General features: G+C 38.4%; 1 protein-coding gene across 8 annotated transcripts in view; it reads left to right on the forward strand.

Moving 5' to 3' along the window:
- The window catches only part of NUBPL (NUBP iron-sulfur cluster assembly factor, mitochondrial), a 290,082-nt gene that overhangs the window by 149,042 nt on the left and 121,829 nt on the right, over window positions 1-19,211 (forward strand). The gene's annotated exons all lie outside the window — the stretch shown is intronic.

Below are 19,211 nucleotides of genomic sequence, written 5' to 3' on the forward strand. Positions count from 1 at the left end.
ATAGTTGCGCTCACCAACGCAGCAGCAGAAACACTAGCTTTCCGCCCAGACCACAAGGAGGACTAAGGAAGGTCGGATTTAGTGACCCTTCCTGAAGCATTCTTGAAAACCTGCACCCTTTCCTGTCCTCCTAGACCACAAGGAGGACAGAGAAAAATCAGATTTAGTGGCCGTTACAGATGCATTCTTGAAAACCTATTAGAGTCCTAAACATTCTCCTGTTAGTACTGGAACCTTACCCGTGTCCTATAAAGATGTTATGCCCCCAAAATGAAGTGGAGGGCCATACCCTGATGGAGGGAAGGGATCTCCAGGGTTGGAAGAGTGACACCTTTTGTCTTCACTTATATGAATAGGAAGGATACAATTTCTGAGGCTCCCCATATCCTAGCTTCAGGAATAGCTTTTGTTAGGCCTGCTTGTCTGAGGAGGGATCCTAAAATTCTGGATAGTTCCCCCTACAATGGGGCTTTGGGAAAAATTATGTCTTTCTGATTGGTGAGCCTGGGTGCCTAAAGAAGGGAATAGAGTCCTGGAGTTTATACTAGAAATCATTCTTATAGGAGAAACTAGAAAAGCACCAGAGACAGGGAGTGATTTTTAGAAGCAGGACTAACCTCGGAGAAGAGAGGCAAGGGGAAGTTTGTCTGACAGGCATTAGGACCCAGGAGGCAAGGGTCAGGATAGATAGGTTAGATGGGTGAGTCTCGCTTGGGCGACATGCCTTTGAGAGTTCCGCTCATGGCCACAGGGTCAATAAACTTGTTGTTGGGACCCCGGAGCTGAATGGCTTTCCTCTCTGTCGACCCTCGGATCGGCCCAGAAATACAGGAAAAGTGGAAGCTGGTTCTAGGCAAACCAACGCTCCCAACTCCAAAGAGTCAGGGGATGTTAGAGAGCCCCTTCCCAGAAAGCCTGACACCCGTGTCTTTAGTCTGGTTGCCGCGCTAGTAGCTTTTAACTGGCCGACAGGTGCCCGGTATTTAGCCCCTGAATTCTAAGGAGAAACAGGACAGAATAGCAAGCAAGAGGGGTCCAATGATACTCACTGCTCGGCGATAGGTGATGGTCTTACCGCTTGGCAATAGGCGATAGTCTTACTGCTTGGCAATAGGTGATAGTCCCTTCATGGTCGCAAAAATGTGTCTGGAATTGGTGGGTTCTTGGTCTCGCTGACTTCAAGAATGAAGCTGCAGACCCTCATGGTGAGTGTTACAGTTCTTAAAGATGGTGTGTCCAGAGTTTGGTCCTTCAGATGTTCAGATGTGTCCAGAGTTTCTTCCTTCTGGTGGGTTTTTGGTCTTGCTGACCTCAGGAGTGAAGTTGCAGACCTTCGCGGTGAGTGTTACAGCTCTTAAAGGCAGTGCATCTGGAGTTGTTCATTCCTTCCGGTGGGTTCATGGTTTCGCTGGCCTCAGGAGTGAAGCTGAAGACCTTCGCAGTGGGTGTTACAGTTCATAAAGATGGCACATCCGGAGTTGTTTGTTCCTCCCGTCCGGAGTTGTTCGTCCCTCCCAGTGGGTTCGTGGTCTCGCTGGCTTCAGGAGTGAAGCTGAAGACCTTCGCAGTGAGTGTTAGAGCTCGTGAAGGTGGTGCAGACCCAAAGAATGAGCATCAGCAAGATTTATTGTGAAGAGCAAAAGAACAAAGCTTCCACAGCATGGAAGGGGACCCGGAGCGGGTTGCTGGCTGCTGGCTGGGGTGGCCTGCTTTTATTCCCTTATCTGGCCCCACCCACATCCTACTGATTGGTCCATTTTACAGAGAGCTGATTGGTCCGTTTTGACAGAGCACTGATTGGTGCATTTACAAACTTTTAGCTAGACACAGAGCGCTGATTGGTGCATTTACAAACCTTGAGCTAGACAGAAAAGTTCTCCAGGTCACCACCCAACCCAGAAGCCCAGATGGCTTCACCAATGGTACTCGTCGCAGGACTTTGCAGCACCTAGCCCCGGCATTCTGGCAGCCCAGAGGGAGTTCGTCCCCCGATCAAGCCCAGCAGGCACTGGCTGGTTGCGCCCAGTGCGGGGCCTGTGGAGCCGTGCCCACCCAGAACCTGTGCCAACCTGTGAGTGAGGCATGCAGCCCTGGCTCCCACCCATGCCTCTCCCTTCACACCTCCCTGTGAGCAGAGGGAGCCAGCTCCGGCCTCAGCCAGCCCCAGAGAGGGGCCCCCACAGCACAGCGGCGGGCTGAAGCTCTCCTCGAGTGCAGCCAGAGAGGATGCCGAGGCCAAGGGGGCACCAAGAGCGAGTGAGGGCTGGTAGCATGTTGTCACCTCTCACCAGTGTTACCAAAACATCAGGGGTTTGGTCTGGGTCCTGTGGCTCTCTGCACAGAAAACCAGTCACTGAGAGAATGAGTATTGCCAGGGAAGAAGGCTTTAATCACGTGCAGCAGCTGAGACAATGGGAGATCAGTCTCAAATCCATCTCCTTGACCAACTAAAATTGGGGGTTTATTATAGCAGGGAAGAAATGTAACTATGTGTGGGCAAACAGGAACTAGGGAGGGGTAAGGAAGAGGAATTGGTTAATGAGAAGCAGGTGACCACTTAGGAACATAGGAATTAGGGAGGGGTAAGGGAGCAACCCGATGGATGAAGGGTCTGCCTTCTCATTGTCTGGATGTGGTGATCTGGTGAGTTTCAGTTCTTTGATACTTTTTGAGAAGGCTGAGGATCATTTCCTGAGAAAGGAACTTAAATAAGACAAACGTTAGTTTTAAGCTTTAAGCCCAGAAGGGTCAATTTCTATATTTATTTTAAAAAACTACTGGGTTGGTTTCACTAGCCTTTTTAGTTTCTTCCCTTTCTCAACTTGAGTGCCCTTGACCTCCACTCTCATGGCACACCAGGAATTTTATCCCCTTGAAGTATTCATCTTAATTATCTTACCATAGTTTTTCGTCTTTGAGTTCTTTTATTAAGGCCGTTATATGTCAGATTCCTTGACTGTTTCACTCTTTCTGTACCTTTCATTTTTTTCCTAACATGTTTATATATGGCACATTATGTCACTGGCTTGCTGATAATTTCAGCTCCTTCGTATCTTTCCCTTTCAATTGTGCCACAAACCCATTGGTACATTCCTTTTACTCTAAACCCATAAACTCCAGTTTAGAATGGATTCAGCATTCGACTTTCTCTATTCTTACTCTTGGGCTGCTGGGTGCTGCTAGAGATGTCCTTTTAAGTGGCATGTGGATGGCACTATGAATTAATGATTTCTAGCCTTGCTCAACAACCCGTAGGAAATTTTTCTTCTATTTTTTTTCTCTCTTGCTTAGAAACCTGTTATTCTAGGCAGCCCTCTCTTTTATTCTCCATAGGAACTATTTAAAATCTTTGTTATTTTGAAGACCTCTGTCCTTCTACCTCTCCCTTTACTTTTAATGCATGATTCCATTTTCTGTTTCACAAAGAAAATTAAATTTATATGGTGCAAACTTTCTCAATTACCAGCCAGCCTCCTTAAAAATGTATCTGTATCTGAATTCATTCTTGCCCTCTTCCCTTCTGTATCTGGTTCTTAGTCTTTACTAACTCTTTTCCATCAGCATTTAAACATGCATGTAGAAGACAGTACTGATTGGCTATGTGGAAACTATTCCCAGCCCCTGTCTCTTTACTGCTTAAAAGTAGGTCTAGAAAGTCAAAAGATAATCTAGTTGCTCTTAGAGCTGAGTGTGGCCATGTGAACCAGTTCTAACCAATGAGACACAAGGAACAGTCTGTGGAGATAGCCTCTATGTAAGATGTTTTGCTTCCTAATAGAAAGGCAGGTTTTGTTCTTCCTCTTTCTTTGTAGGGAATATAAAGACATGATAAACTTGGCAGTGGTAGCCATTTTGTGGCAGAACAAGAAGATAGAAAGACCAAAGCCTTGGTCTTTGATGATATCTCTGAGACTGAAAAAAAAACAACAACTTAGTCTTTTTGCATCTCTGTGAAGGAATACCTGAAACTGGGTAATTTCTTAAGCAAAGAGGTTTAACTGGCTGATGGTTCTGCAGGGCATACAAAGAAGCATGGTGCCAGCATCTGCTTCTGGTGAGGGCCTTAGGAAGCTTACAATCGTGGCGGAAGGCAAAGGTGGGGAGCAGGCGCAGCACATGGTGACAGCAGAAGGAAGAAAGACAGGCGGGAAACCCCAGATTCTTCTAAACAACCAGATCTTGCATGAACTAACCGAGCGAGAACTCACTTATCACCAAGAGGATGGTGCTGAGCCATTCATGAGGGAACTGCTGGCGTGATCCATTCACTTCCCATCAGGCCTCACTTCCAACATTGGGAATCACATTTCAGCATGAGATTTGGAGGGGAGAAACATCCACACCATACCACAAATAAAAAGTCCCAGAGTTGTCTACTTTCAGACTTTTTAAAAAAGTAAATAATAAATGCCCTAATAGTTTAAGCATTGTTAGGTTTTCTGTTACTTGCAGCTGCAGTCATCTTAAGTTATGATGTATAAGTTTTTCCCAGTTTTAAAAAACAACAAACGAGAAATAAGTAACACTGCCTTGACTCTATGACTTCCACTAAACACCAGCCTAAACTTTCTTCTCACTTAAGCCAAACTCTTCGAAAGAATTTACTAAATCAGTCTCTCACTCCCTCATCTACCATCTACTTCTGTTTATATTCAGCTCTACCATGCTTTAGTCAGGGTTGGGTCATCAGAGATGCCTTTAAAAATTCCTGTATATACTTTTCAATTCTTATTTTAAATGATCTCTTTATACTATTTGATCTACTGATCGTAAAGTTTCCCTAATACTACATTCTCTTGTGGCATCTACCTTTTATCCTCTCTTTCTCATTCTGCTTTATAGTTTCCCTTTTCTCTGCTCATTTCTTAAATATCAGTCCTTAACATGGGTATAATTATTCCACTTTTATAGGCTTAGAAACTGAATAAGCTAAGGTCATGTACAGTCATGTTTTGCTTAACAACATGGATATTTTCTGAGAAATTTGTCCATAGGCAATTTTGTCATTGTGCGAACATCATAGAGTGTACTTCCACAAACCTAGATAGTATAGCCTACCACACACCCAGGCTCTATATGGCATAGCCTATTGCTCCTAGGCTACAAAATTGAACAGCATGTTATTGTACTGAATACTATAGGGAATTGTAACACAATGGTAAATATTTGTGTATCTGAACATACCTAAACATAGGAAAGGTACAATAAAAATACAGTGTAAAATATGAAAAATGCTGCCCCTGTGTAGGGCACTTACCATGCATGGAGCTTGCAGGACTGAAAGTTGCTGTGGGTGAGTCAGTAAGTGAGTGGTGAGTGAATGTGATTGCCTAGAACATTGCTGTACACTACCGTAGACTATAAACATTGTGACATTGCTGTACACTACTGTAGACTTTATAAACATTGTACACTTAGGCTACACTAAATTAAAAAATTTTCTTTCTCTCAATTATAAATCTGCCTTAGCTTACTGTAACTTTATTACTTCATAAACTTTTTAAGTTGCAAAAAACGTTTTGACTCATAATATTTATACCACAAACACATTATACGTCTGTACGGAAATATTTTCTTTCTTTACATCCTTTTTTCTGTAAGCTTTTTTTTTCTGTTAAAATTTTTTTTTTCTTTTACTTAAAAATTTTTTTTTGGTCAAAAACTTAGACACAGACACTCATATTAGGCTAGGCCTACATGGGTCAGGATTATTGTCTTCCACCTCCACATCTTGTCCCACTGAAAGGTCTTCAGGGACAGTAACATGCATGAAGCTGTCATTTCCTATGATAACAATGCCTTCTTCTGGAATACCTTTTGAAGGACCTGCCTGAGTCTGTTTGACAGGTAACTTTGTTTTCTTAATAAGGGAAGGAATACACTCTATAGTAATGATAAAAAGTATACTGTAGTAAATAAACCAGTGACATGATCCTTTATTATCATCATCATCATCATCCAGTATTATGTACTGTACCTAACTGTATATGTTACACTTTTATATGACTGGCAGTGCAGTAGATTTGTTTATACCAGCATAACCACACTTATGAGTAATTTGATGTGCTATGATGTTAAGACAGTTATGACTTTACAACAGCTATGATGTCACTAGGCAATAGGAATTTTTCAGCAGCTGCATTATAATCTTAAGGGACCATTGCCTATGTGGCCCATTATTGACCAAAATATCCTTCTGTGCACATAACTGTAATTAGTAAATGGTGCAGTCAACATTTGAACAGAGTCTAAAACCTCTGCAATTCATCTCTAGGAACCTTTTCTGATTTTGTGCTCATTCTGGGCAATGCCTAATGGAAAGCTCTGCTTGACTGTCCTATGGATATCTCAAAGTCCCAAAGTCCAGATTAGAATTCATCACTCATCTACCTGAAAGTCTTCCTTCTTTTCTTGTGACAGAGACTTAATGATTGACACTACCAACCACCTAGCTGCTCAGGCTAAAATCCTGAGTGTCACCCTTGACTCATCCTTCTTTCTTTCCCACTGCTTGTACTTATGGTGTTCATTTCTCCCATCTCTGCTGCTATCCTTCCCTACAATGTCCACCCTTTTCTGTTTTTTTGGGAAAGCTGTAACAGACTCTATACCTATATTCCTATATAATCTGAGATATTCTGACTAATCTTACTAAAATTCAGATCTCATCAAGTTACTTTCCTGATTTATACCCTTTTGTGGCACCTTGTTTTTTGGACAAAAGTTTAAAATCTAACCTAGGAAAAAGGTCCTTCTTTATCTAATCAGGGCACATTTTCCCACTTCTACTCTCTGTTCCAGCTGTCTTAAGCAGTTTGATATTCCTGAATTCACTTTGCTGTCTCTTGCTTCTGGGCCTTCCCTCCTGCTTTCCTGTCTTGCTGGAATACCCTGTTCTTAACTAACTCCATCTTATCCTTCATGTCTTAGCTTAGATGTTACTCCTTTGGGAAAGCCTTGTGTGGTAACCTCTCACTTCATATTAAGTGCTCTTGTGTTCTGCAGCATGTTGAAAGGGCCACACATTCTCTTGTCTCAGGGCCTTTATACATGCTGCTTCCTGTGCCTTCTTTTCCCTACCTCTACCTGGTCGCTATTCATTCCAGACAGTGCTCTGTGGTAGACCCACATTTTCCCCTATCATAGCAAGAAATTCTTCTCTTCACTTTGTGACATTTCAGACAGTTTTTATTGCATTCCTGTGTTTTAGAAATTTAGAATTTGGAAGCTTGCTTTTAATTTGTGGCTCCTTCACTCTTAATCTAAGCCTTAAAAAGAAACACCACTACCAAAACAACCCCAAGCCTGTTCCTTAGCTTTATGCTTCTCCAGGCAAGCTGACATTGCCTAACTCAAGAATCGATTTTGTGTCAGAAGTCAGCTGATGGTGTTTGTTTAAAAAAAAAAAAAGGTATTTTCAGCTTTCGGCCCCGACTACTGAACCTGACAAGTTCTGACATCTCTTCTCTTGGCTGCCTCTCACTTTTTTTTCTGTTTCCATGGAAATGGACATCAGATCACAGAAACATAGTAAGATACTAGTGGCTAATTGCTGTTGCAGAATTCAAAATTCTTTTTGTTTGTGGAGTGATTATTTTGGTGACTCTTACCCACTGTGTAGTATGTGGTAGTTAGCCAAAACATCTAAGGCAATTTATGGGTTTGAGAGCTAGAAGATGCTTTCCAAGAGTCACTAACTGGTATCCTAAAATATATTCTCTTTTTTTATCTTTCACGGAAAACATATTTTAAGAACTATAATCTTGTCAGAGAAGAACATTAGATTTCAAGCCAGGAGATCCGGCCCTAGTCCCAGATCTGCTGCTATCTCACCGTTTGACCTCTGTCAATTTTGTTACATTTATTGAATGAACAATTGCTGCTACTTAGACTTGGGGCTGTTTACAAGTGTCCCAGGGAAAAGACTGTCTTTCTGCCAGTGTGCTTTAATAGCAAAGATAGAAATAAAATATATAACTAATTTTAGTTAAGAAAATCAAACCCAAGTTTCTAAACATCTAAATGGAAAAATGCTTTTAATCTCAGGCCTTTATTTTTTGCCTTCTGGAAAATGATCAGAATAAGATTCTGTCATATGGCCAGAAATGTTGGTGTAAGATTATATTTTTAATATACGTGTGGTTTCTTAAGACAAGTACAGCCTATCTTACAGCAAAGTGATTAAAATTGTAGTAAAAAATTCTATTAATTTTATATTTAGTGAGGGGAGTTATTACATTACTTATATAATTTGTATTTTATTCAGATCCAGGATGTATGAGGAGTTGCCACAGTCATATACCTTTGTGTCAGGCTTATCTTTACTAGGTCAGGATTTCTTCATAAATCTAAATTTAGAACTTGGAAAGCCAGGTTTTGTTAAGTGCAAAAAGGGACTGGCATGTACGTATAAAAAACATTAGTGTTTGCTGAGCTGCTTCTTCAGCACGTAGTGTCTGCTCTATATCAAATGAACCTGAGTAATTGAAATTGAGTATGAACAGAATAAATCTCTTTTTTGCATGACTACACAGAATAAAATAGAAATGCATCTCAATTTATGATGAAGTTATGTCTCGATTAACCCATCGTTAAGTTGAAAATATCGTAAGTCAAAAATGCATTTAATACACCTAACCTACTAAAAATCACAGCTTAGCCTGGCCCGCATTAAACGTGGTCTGAACACATACATTAGCCTACATTTGGGCAAAATCATATCCAAAAAGTGCTGGCAACACAGTACACTAAAGAATATGTGTTGTTTACCCTCATGACTGAATAGCTGCGAACTGACTTGTTGCTGCCGCCCTGCATTGCCAGAGAGTGTCATACTGCCTGCATGTCACCAGTCCAGGAAAAGATAAAGATTCAAAATTTGAAGTATAATTTCTACTGAATATGTATTGCTTTCATACCATCGTAAAGCCAAAAAATCATAAGTTGAGCCATTGTATGTGTGGGACAATCTGTATAGGTTTATACTGAACTCTCACTTATAATTGCAAGTATATAGACATAAGTCATACAGGTTAAGACATTATAAATAAATTAAATGGGAAATAATCCATTTTATACTTTATAATTCAGTCAGACATTCCTAAAGGAAAAAAAAACTACCTTATTTAATTTGCTGTGAATTTAGTCTCCCATAAAGAACTGCGCTAGACTTGGAGTCTGGTCCTGTCACTTCCCACAGTTTGTGAGACAGTTGCAGGCATCAGTAGATTCACCATAGGCCCCAGTGCTTTTAGGTGCATAGCATTAAAACAAAAGTTTATTTTTGTAAATAAAAAAGTCTTATACTTGTGGTATAATTAGACAATAAGAAAAAAATATTCAAGAAAGAAATTATAATGGCCCATTACCCCACGATCAAAGTAAGCCACTATTAATTTTTTGGCATATTCTTTCAATTAAAAATATCTACCAGTGCATACAATGAGATCATGATAATGCTATACATGCTGCTTTTTAGCCAACTTACTTCATTATGCCATGTCATGAACATTGTACCCTGCTATTAATATTCTTTTAAAAATGATTTAAATAATGATATAGTATGCCATCTTGACTGATTTTATAATTTATTTAACTCTTAAGAGCTTGTTGGATATTTAGATTGTTTACTTACATACAACATTGAGCAGGAGCCTATAAACTTTCTTTAATCCCTTTAGCCAATGTGGAAAGTGCCTAGATTATATGATTTTCCAGGCTCGTACCTTATTACTTTTACTTTGATTTATTCTCATCGCCCACTTCTCATAATTCTGTAAGTCCCACTAATTTTATCTTTGAAATCACTCTTAAATTTGTTCATCTCCATTCTCGCTATAATTGCAGTAGTTCAAGTCTTCGTCATCTAACTTGGAGTACTGCAATAATAACGTGCATAGCTGGTCTTCCTACCTCTGGACTCTTCTTTCAATGTATTACTCATCTTATGGTTAAAAATTATCTTTCTAAAACATGGATATAGTCATATATCCTCTGGTTTTAAAGTCTTTGGTATTTTTTCATTGTCTGTGGCATAAAGCGTTTGCCTGGTTTTCAAGGACATTCATATTTTGGTCCTGTCTGTCCCTTTTAGTCTCATTATTCTCCTCTTTCCACATTCCACATAGGTAGCCTTCCCTGAAAACACTGAGGTGTTCTCAGAGTCCTTTGTGTACTTTGTTTCTTTTCCATTGCTTAGAACATACTACCTCTCACCTCATTGGCTTCTTACTTTCTTCTTCAATGCTTCAGCTCAAATATTACCTATCCTTTAAAGCTGTGCTGTCCAATACAGTAACTACTAGCTATATGTGGCTTTTAAATTAAAGTAAAATAAAGTAAAAAAATTCAGTTCATCAGTCGTAAGTATATTTCACATGCTCAGTAGTCACATGTGGCTAGTGGCTATTGTGTTGGACAGTACAGATTAAAGAAAATTTTTATCACTGCAGAAACTTCTATTGGACAGCACTGCTATAAAGTCTTTTATCAAATAATTAGTTTCCTCCGTAAAGTTTCCATAACCCTTACAATGAACCATTTAAAGAGCCCTTGAATTCCTTCATAGTAAGTGAGGGACACCAAGCCTTTTTCTTTTTATCACTAGCACCTAGAATAGTATGTGGCATGTAGTTCTATTTCAAGATGTGTTTGTTGGCTGATGAACAAATAATTAAAAAGTGACTCAAATTTTGGGGAGTCGTATGGGATAATGGCAATGTTCGGAGGCTTTCAATTCTAAAGTAATGCTAATCCCCTTTTGTAAAGTGTGTAACTATTAGTTTTACTTCATTAGTACAAAGTCTTAGGCAAATTGCCCTGTTTCTCTGATGATTTTACTATCTAAATATTAGATATCTAAATATCTAAATACTGGGGAATTAAGTATGTTTGCCTTATAGAATTTAACATAAGGCCAACATTTACTGAGTGTGTGCCAGATATTTTAGACATTTCACAAAAGTATAAAGCATTTCCAGTAGATTCCATGCTATTGCCAGAGTTTATATTCCATGAATGGAGAGAACAAACGTTGAGCTGGCTTAGTATATGGCTGAAATTTTCACTGCTTTTATTTCATTTTCATAATAATTTTATTATGTAGGGTAATTTTTTTTTCTGTTTTTCAGATGAGGAAACAGAAGCATAGAAAAGCTAAGTAGCTTTCATAAGGTCACATATAGCTGGGAAGGGACTCTATTACACCTCAGGTGCATCTCTAGTAACTTTTTTTTTTTTTTAAACTTTTATTTTAGGTTCTGTGGTACATGTGCAGGTTTGTTATATAGGTGAACTCATGTCCCGGGGGTTTGTTGTACAGATTATTTTGTCACACAGATACTAAGCCCAGTACCCAACAGTTTTTTTTCTCTCCCTCCCCCCATTCTCCACCTTTAAGTAGACCCCAGTGTCTGTTGTTCCCCTCTTTGTATTCATGTGTTCTCATCTCTTAGCTCCCTCACTTATAAGTGAGAAAATGTGGTATTTGGTTTTCTGTTCTTGTGTTAGTTTGCTAAGGATAATGGCCTCTAGCTCCATCCATGTTCCTGCAAAATACATGACCTCATTCTTTTTTATGGATGCATAGTATTCCATGGTGTATATGTACCACATTTTCTTTTTTTTTCTTTTGAGACAGAGTCTTGTTCTGTCGCCCAGGCTGGAGTGCAGTGGCACAATCTTGGCTCACTGCAAGCTCCGCCTCCTGGGTTCACGCCATTCTTCTGCCTCAGCCTCCCGAGTAGCTGGGACTACAGGTGCCTGCCACCATGCCCAGCTAATATTTTTGTTTTTTGTTTTTTGTTTTTTAGTAGAGACGGGTTTTCACTGAGTTTGCCAGGATGGTCTCAATCTCCTGACCTTGTGATACACCCACCTTGGCCTCCCAAAGTGCTGGGATTACAGGCATAAGCCACCACGCCCGGCCATGTACCACATTTTCTTTATTCAACCTGTCATTGATGCGCATTTAGGTTGATTCCATGTCTTTGCTATTGTGAATAGTATTGTAATGAACACATGTGTGCATGTGTCTTTATGGTAGAAAGATTGATATTACTTTGGGTATATACCCAGTAATGGGATTGCTGGGTCAAATGGTGCTTCTGTGTTTAGTTCTTTGAGGAATGGCCACACTGCTTTCCACAATGGTTGAGCAAATTTACACTCCCATCAACAATGTATAAGTGTTCCCTTTTCTCTGCTACTTCGCCAGTATCTGTTATTTTTTGACATTTTTATGCCATTCTGATTGGTGTGAGATGGTATCTCATTGTGGTTTTGATTTGCATTTCTCTAACGATCAGTGATGCTGAGCTTGTTTTCATATGTTTGTTGGCTGCACATATGTCTTCTTTTGAAAAAGTGTCTGTTCATGTCCTTTGCCCACCTTTTAATGGGGTTGTTTTTTTTCTTATAAATTCGTTTAAGTTCCTTATAGATGCTGGAATTAGATCTTTGTCACATGCAGAGTTTGTGAATATTTTCTCTCATTCTGTAGGTTGACTGTTTACTCTGAAGATAGTTTTTTTTTGTTTTTTGCTGTGCAGAAGCTTTTAAGTTTAATTACATCCATTTGTCAATTTTTGCTTTTGTTGCAATTGCTGTTGGTGTCTTTGTCATGAAATCTTTGCTTGTTCCTGTATCCAGAATGGTATTGCCTAGGTTGTCTTCCAGGATTTTTGTAGCTTTTGGTATTGCATTTAATTCTTTAATCCATCTTGAACTGATTTTTGTATATGGTGTAAGGAAGGGGTCCAGTGTGAATCTTCTGCATATGGCCAGCCAGTTATCCCCGCACTGTTTATTGAATAGGGAGTCTTTTCCTCATTGCTTGTTTTTGTCAGCTTGTCAAAGACCAGATGGTTGTTGGTGTGTGGCCTTATTTCTGGGTTATTTATTCTGTTCCATTGGTCTATGCACCTGTTTTTGTACCAGTACCATGTTGTTTTGGTTACTGTAGCCCTATAGAATAGTATGAAGTCAGGTAGCATGAAGCCTCTGGATTTGTTCTTTTTGCTTAGGATTGCCTTGGCTATTCAGGTTCTTGTTTGGTTCCACATGAATTTTAAAATAGTTTTTTCTAGTTCTGTGAAGAATGTAATTGGTAGTTTGATAAGACTGCCATTGAATCTGTAAATTGCTTTGAGCAGTATGACCATTTAAATGATTTTGATTCTTCCTATCCATCCATAAGCATGGAATGTATTTCCATTTGTTTGTGTCATCTCTGATTTCTTTGAGCAGTGTTTTGTAGTTTTCATTGTAGAGATATTTCACCTCCCTGGTTTGCTATACTTGTAGGCTTTATTCTTTTTGTGTCAGTTATGAATGAGATTGTGTTCCTGATTTGGCTCTCGGTTTGACTGTTGTTGGTGTATAGGAATGCTAGCAATTTCTGTACATTGGTTTTGTATCCTGAAATGTTGCTGAAGTTGTTTATCAGCGTAAGAACTTTTAGACCGAGACTATAGGGTTTTCTAGATGTAGAATCATGTGGTCTGCAAACAGAGATAGTTTGACTACCTCTTGTTCCATTGGGATGCCCTTTGTTTCTTTCTCATTCCTGATTGCTCTGGTCAGGACTTCCAATACTAAGTTGAATAGGAGTGGTGAGAGAGGGCATCCTTGTGCCAGTTTTCAAGGGGAATGCTTCCAGCTTTTGCCCATTCAATATGAGGTTGTCTAGGGGTTTCTCACAAATGGCTTTTATTATTTTGAGCTCTATATAACCTTATTTGAATTGTTTAATACATTTAATGCCACTTGGTATCTTTAGTGATATTCTTCAATTGTTCATGGCTAGTGTATGTCTTGGCTTTTGGATTTAAGAGAAACCAACAGCCTGAAAAAAATTTGAAGAAGGAAATTATAATGCCTCACTGTTAACATTTTGTGATCAACTGCTAAGGCCTGGTACTGTGCTTGGTTGGGCTAATGAGATCTAATAAAATCACTTTAAAGGAAAAACCATAAGTTCTATGAGGAGTGGAATTCTCAAAGCCTTTTGAAGGCATTTTATTGATTATAATTATAATCTCATGCCACTGGCTCTTTAGCAGGTTTTTAAAAATGTCCTAAAACCTAGCATCAGTATTATAAAGTTCCACTGTACAGTGCCCAGCATGGAGGTAGTATTCAGTAATGGTTTGTTTAATGAATTTTTGAAAAATAAGAGACACAGCTATTGGTAGTTATAATAGCTAGCATTGTTTGAATGTGTTCTGTTTGCCAAGAATTTTGCTCTGCTTTTTACTTGAATTATTTCATTTTGCTCACTAATTGACAATTTATTGAACACCTATAATGTGTTAGTTACTATGCTAGGGCTGGAGATACAGTGATGAAACAAAGACCTTTGTCTTGTGGATCATACATTTTGGTGGTAGAGACAGAAACAAACAGATAAATGAAAACCATATAGTATAACGTTGATTAATGATCCATGCTTTGGAAAAAAAGGCAAGATAAGACAATTGAGAATGATCAGGGAAGGCTTATCTGAGAAGGTGACATTTAAGCAGAGACTTGAATGGAAGGAAAGGGAGTGAGCCATCCAGGTATTTGGAGGAAGAACATACAAAATGAAGGGAACAAGTGCACAAGTGTCAAGTGAGCAAGGAAGCCAGGGGTTATGTCATCTAGTATCTTATAGTAAAGATTTTGAACTTTATTCCAAATATGATAAAAGCAATTGGAAGTTTAGGGTAGTAGAAGGGACATGATTTGGTTGTTTTAAAAGGATTACTTTGGTGGCTTGTGTAGAGAATTGAACTGAGTGGGATTGAAAGGTAGAGGTTAGGAGAAGAATGAAAGTAGGTAGACCAATTAAGAGTACTCAAACAACCCTGTGAGATAGGTTGTATTATTGTCTCCATTTTTTGGTTAAAACACAGAGACAGAGAGATCAACAGGCTTGTTCAGTGCTACAAATCCAGTTTGTTTTGTTAATTGCTATCCATTACTTCATGGGATTGTTGTGATAACTAAATGAGATACAGGCTGAGTATCTTTTATCCAAAATGCTGCGTACCAGAAGTGTTTTGGATATCAGATTTTTTTTGGATTTTGGAATACTTTCATATACATAATGAGATACCTTGAGGATGGGATCCAAGTCTAAATATGAAATTTACTTATGTTTCATATACACTTTATACACATAGCCTGAAGGCAATTTTATACATTTGAAATAATTTGGTGCATGAAACAAATCTTTGACTGCATTGACTGCAACCCATCACATGAAGTCAGATGTGGAATTTTCCACTTGTGGGGTCATGTCACTGCTCAAAAAATTTCAGATTTTGGAACATTTTAGATTTCAGCTTTTTTTTTTTTTTTTTTTTTTTGACTTGAGTCTCACTCTGTTGCCCAGGCTGGAGTGGAGTGGTGCAATCTTGGCTCACTACAATCTCCACCTCCCAGGTTTAAACGATTTTCCTGCCTCAGCCTCCCAAGTAGCTGGGATTACAGGCGCCCACCACCACGCCCAGATAATTTTTGTATTTTTAGTAGTGATGGGGTTTCATCATGTTGGCCAGGATGGTCTCGAACTCCTGACCTCAAATGATCTGTCTGCCTCAGCCTCCCAAAGTCCTGGGATTACAGGCATGAGCCACCGTGCCTGGTCCGATTTCAGATTTTTGAATTAAAGATGTATTTTATCTAGAAGTGTCAAACATTGCTTTGTACATAGGAGTTGGTAAATGTTACAGCCTTTCTCATAAAAATAAATATTGCAAGTTTGAGAAGGACAGTTCAAGAAAATTTATGTAGCAATTACTAATTAATGGCCTAAAGTCATATAGAACCTGGTATTTGTACTCCTTTCCTTCCAGTCTTAAGGATTATGTCTTATAAAGATCTGTCCAAAGCACCGATAGAATTATTTTAGCCTTTAGGAGACAAAGTTCAGAGATATTTGATATAGCTGTCTTAAAGTATAAAGGGCTGTCATGTGAAACAGGGATTTGTTTTTTATGACCCAAGAGAGCGGAAATCTGATCCAAGGGTGAAAACTACTGGGAAGGTTATTTTGGCTCATAAAAATAAATATATTTCAAAAATAGAATGAATGCTCTATCAGTGGAACTGTTTGCATGTTGCTATATCATTTTTCTGGAATGTGTCAGGCATTCAGGGTTTTTTGTTTAGTTTGCAGATTTCTTCAACCTGAGATTCACTAAAATATAAGCTATATGAAAGCAGACATCTTGTCTGTCTGGGGGACCACAGTATCCTCAATGTCTAGAGAGCACCATGCTTGATACACTTGTTGACTAAATGAATGAATGAGTTAATTATTCTCACAGGTCATCTGGATACTTCATTCCTTCTCTTTGCCTAAAGTTCAGTTCTGATTTTTGATTGATGACTTGAGTGTTTATACTGGGTTAAAAATAAGGGAAACTATTGTGAATTGCTTTCTAGGAAGTCAAAGGCATCAGTGCAGGGCTTCTCAACAGTGGCACTATCAATGTTTTGAGCTGATGATGCTTTGTCTTGAAGGGGCTGTCCTGTACATTGTAGGATTTTAGCAGCATCTCTGGCTGCTAAATACTCAACAGATATCAGTAGCAACCCCCACCCCCACTTACCAGTCATAGCAATAAAAAATATCTTCAGACGTCACCAAATGTTCCTTTAGGGGCAAATCACCTCTTGTTGAGTTAGCGAATAACCCACCAGAACACACCCATGCTAATAGATGAATCCAATATTTTCATTAGATAAAATTAAAGAAAATAGTGTCATTTAAGGAAAGCTCATTGTAAATTATTTATTTTAAGATGAACTGTGCACTAGTATGAGCTGTGTGTTGAGGCATGCCTGTAGCTTTATAATGAAGAAATTGTAGAATGCTCTTATGTATTTCTAATTTGTTTTGAAATATGATGAATTCAAGTTGATTATTTAGCTTTAGGTCCTCAGTAATGAAGGCTTACCATATTTCTCTTATATTGTTTTTTCAGCCCCAAATTACCTTGACAACCATTATATGTTGAAATACAGATGTGGAGAGTTCAAAAGGAGGGGTTGGTGGAATTAGTGGTTTGTAACTGTCAAAGACAAAGACATCATAAGGTATAATAGCAGAAAAGGACAGCAGCAGCAGAAAGCTGAGCAGGTGATCAAAGATTCTAGAAGCAGGAGACCCAAGGATTTTTTTAAAGTTATGTATATTTTAAAATTTATATTTTGGTCTTAGTGTAGAAGTATGATCATCTCATGATGGATATGGTTTCATAAGCAATTATGGTATATGCTAGGCACATTAGAAATAAATTATTTTTAGGCCACACTTAGTTTGTACGTCTTGACTCCCCTTCCTAGTATTTACATTGATATTTCCTTTTGTTTAAATCCAAATAGCAAGTTCTAATAAATCCAAATAGCAAGTTCTAATAAATCCCTGCTTGTATTATATTTTAATTCAGTATGTTTTCTTGTCACATCACACTTTGTTTGTAACATATTTTACTAAACTATTCATGGTCCTGATTTAAGTATAAGCTGGGAACTGTTGCATTTTAATATACAACATTTGCATATATATTATGATGTAGTCATTTATAAAATATAATAGTCTTACGGGCATTATTATAAAAGAAGCATCTGTCAGCATTTCTATTATAAAATCAAAAAATTTTAAGGAGTTTCTGACTTGTCTGTTTCTAAATTGCTTTGGCATAAAACCTGTATAGAAGCTGTCAACTGAAATCTAAATTTTGTTATTTATAGAAGGCAGAATTGAAGCTAGTTTTTTTTACTACTTTTTATCACTACATTAAAAACATTCATATTTTTTCATAGATTCAGGTGCTTTTTACTTGATATTTATTTATTTCCCATAAACCCAAGTGAGGAAATGGAAACTGAGAGCCACTCAAATGTACTTATTTATTTTCTTGTGTTGTATTATAAATTTATTTATTATTATTATTATTGTTAAAATAGAGACAGGATCTCGCTACATTTCCCAAGATGGTCTCCATCCTCCTACCTAAGCTTCCCAAAGTGCTGGGATTACAGGCGTGAGCTACTGCACCTGGCCATGTAAAATTTTTGATAGATTTATTTGAAAAGTATTTACCAAGTAGACGCATTAAGTATTTTGTTAGAACCACCTTGTAACATGATGGTGTCTGTATAAAGCCTGTAGGTAGCTAGATCCAGACTTAGTGTGAGCAGAGAAACTCAGTTAATGACTGCAAAGTAATATCAATTTAGAAGGGTCAAAGAGAAATAAGAACCCCTACTATTGATCACTAGACAACTATTCACTTTCTCAACCATAAGACCTGTCTCTGCAATCTCATTATAGCTGATACTTTTGCAAGTGACTAACCTGGTTGATTGCTATCCCTTCCAGCTTTTTGTGAGATGTCATTGCTGTTACTGTAGTAGGTGATTCTTTCAAATTGCTTTTAAAAATTCTTGAAAGCCAAAGTTATTATCTAATTTTGAACCTGAGATTGGGGATCTTCTTATGAAACTGATTATTTATATAGAAGGTTAACATTAGTTACTATAGAACTTCAAACAAAATTGAAATAATTAAGGAGTTTAAGCACCTGAAATTGAAAGAGTTTACTCATTTATAATTATTCAACAAGTATGGCTGGGCACGGTGGCTCACGCCTGGAATCCCAGTGCTTTGGGAGGCTGAGGTGGGTGGATCACTTGAGTTCAGGAGTTTGAGACCAGCCTGGCCAACATGGAGAAACCCCTTCTCTACTAAAAATACAAAAATTAGCTGGGCGTGTGGCAGGCGCCTATAATTCCAATACTTGGGAGGCTGAGGCAAGAGAATCACTTGAACCTGGGAGGCAGAGGTTGCAATGAGCCAAGATTGCACCACTGCACTCCAGCCTGGGTGACAGAGAGACGCTCCATCCCCCCCCCGCCCAAAAAAAAGTCATTCAACAAATATGTATATCTTACCCCAGACACCATATGCAGAATATATGATGAACAAAATGGGTGTGGCCCTTAGCCTTATAGATGACATATAAATAAACAAACATAGAATAAATAGTTCTTATTTATTTTGGTCAAGTTTAATAGTATTCCAAAGGCTTACCCTTTTATAAATAATCCACAATGCAGAAACCTACATTTGAATGTACAAATTTGTAATGTTTATTGGAATGTAAAGATTAAAACATATTACTTTAGTCATATGTAAACTCTTATTTCCACATTAATAG

Source organism: Pan paniscus, chromosome 15 (genome assembly GCF_029289425.2).
Source record: "Pan paniscus chromosome 15, NHGRI_mPanPan1-v2.0_pri, whole genome shotgun sequence".
NCBI classification, from domain to species: domain Eukaryota; kingdom Metazoa; phylum Chordata; class Mammalia; order Primates; family Hominidae; genus Pan; species Pan paniscus.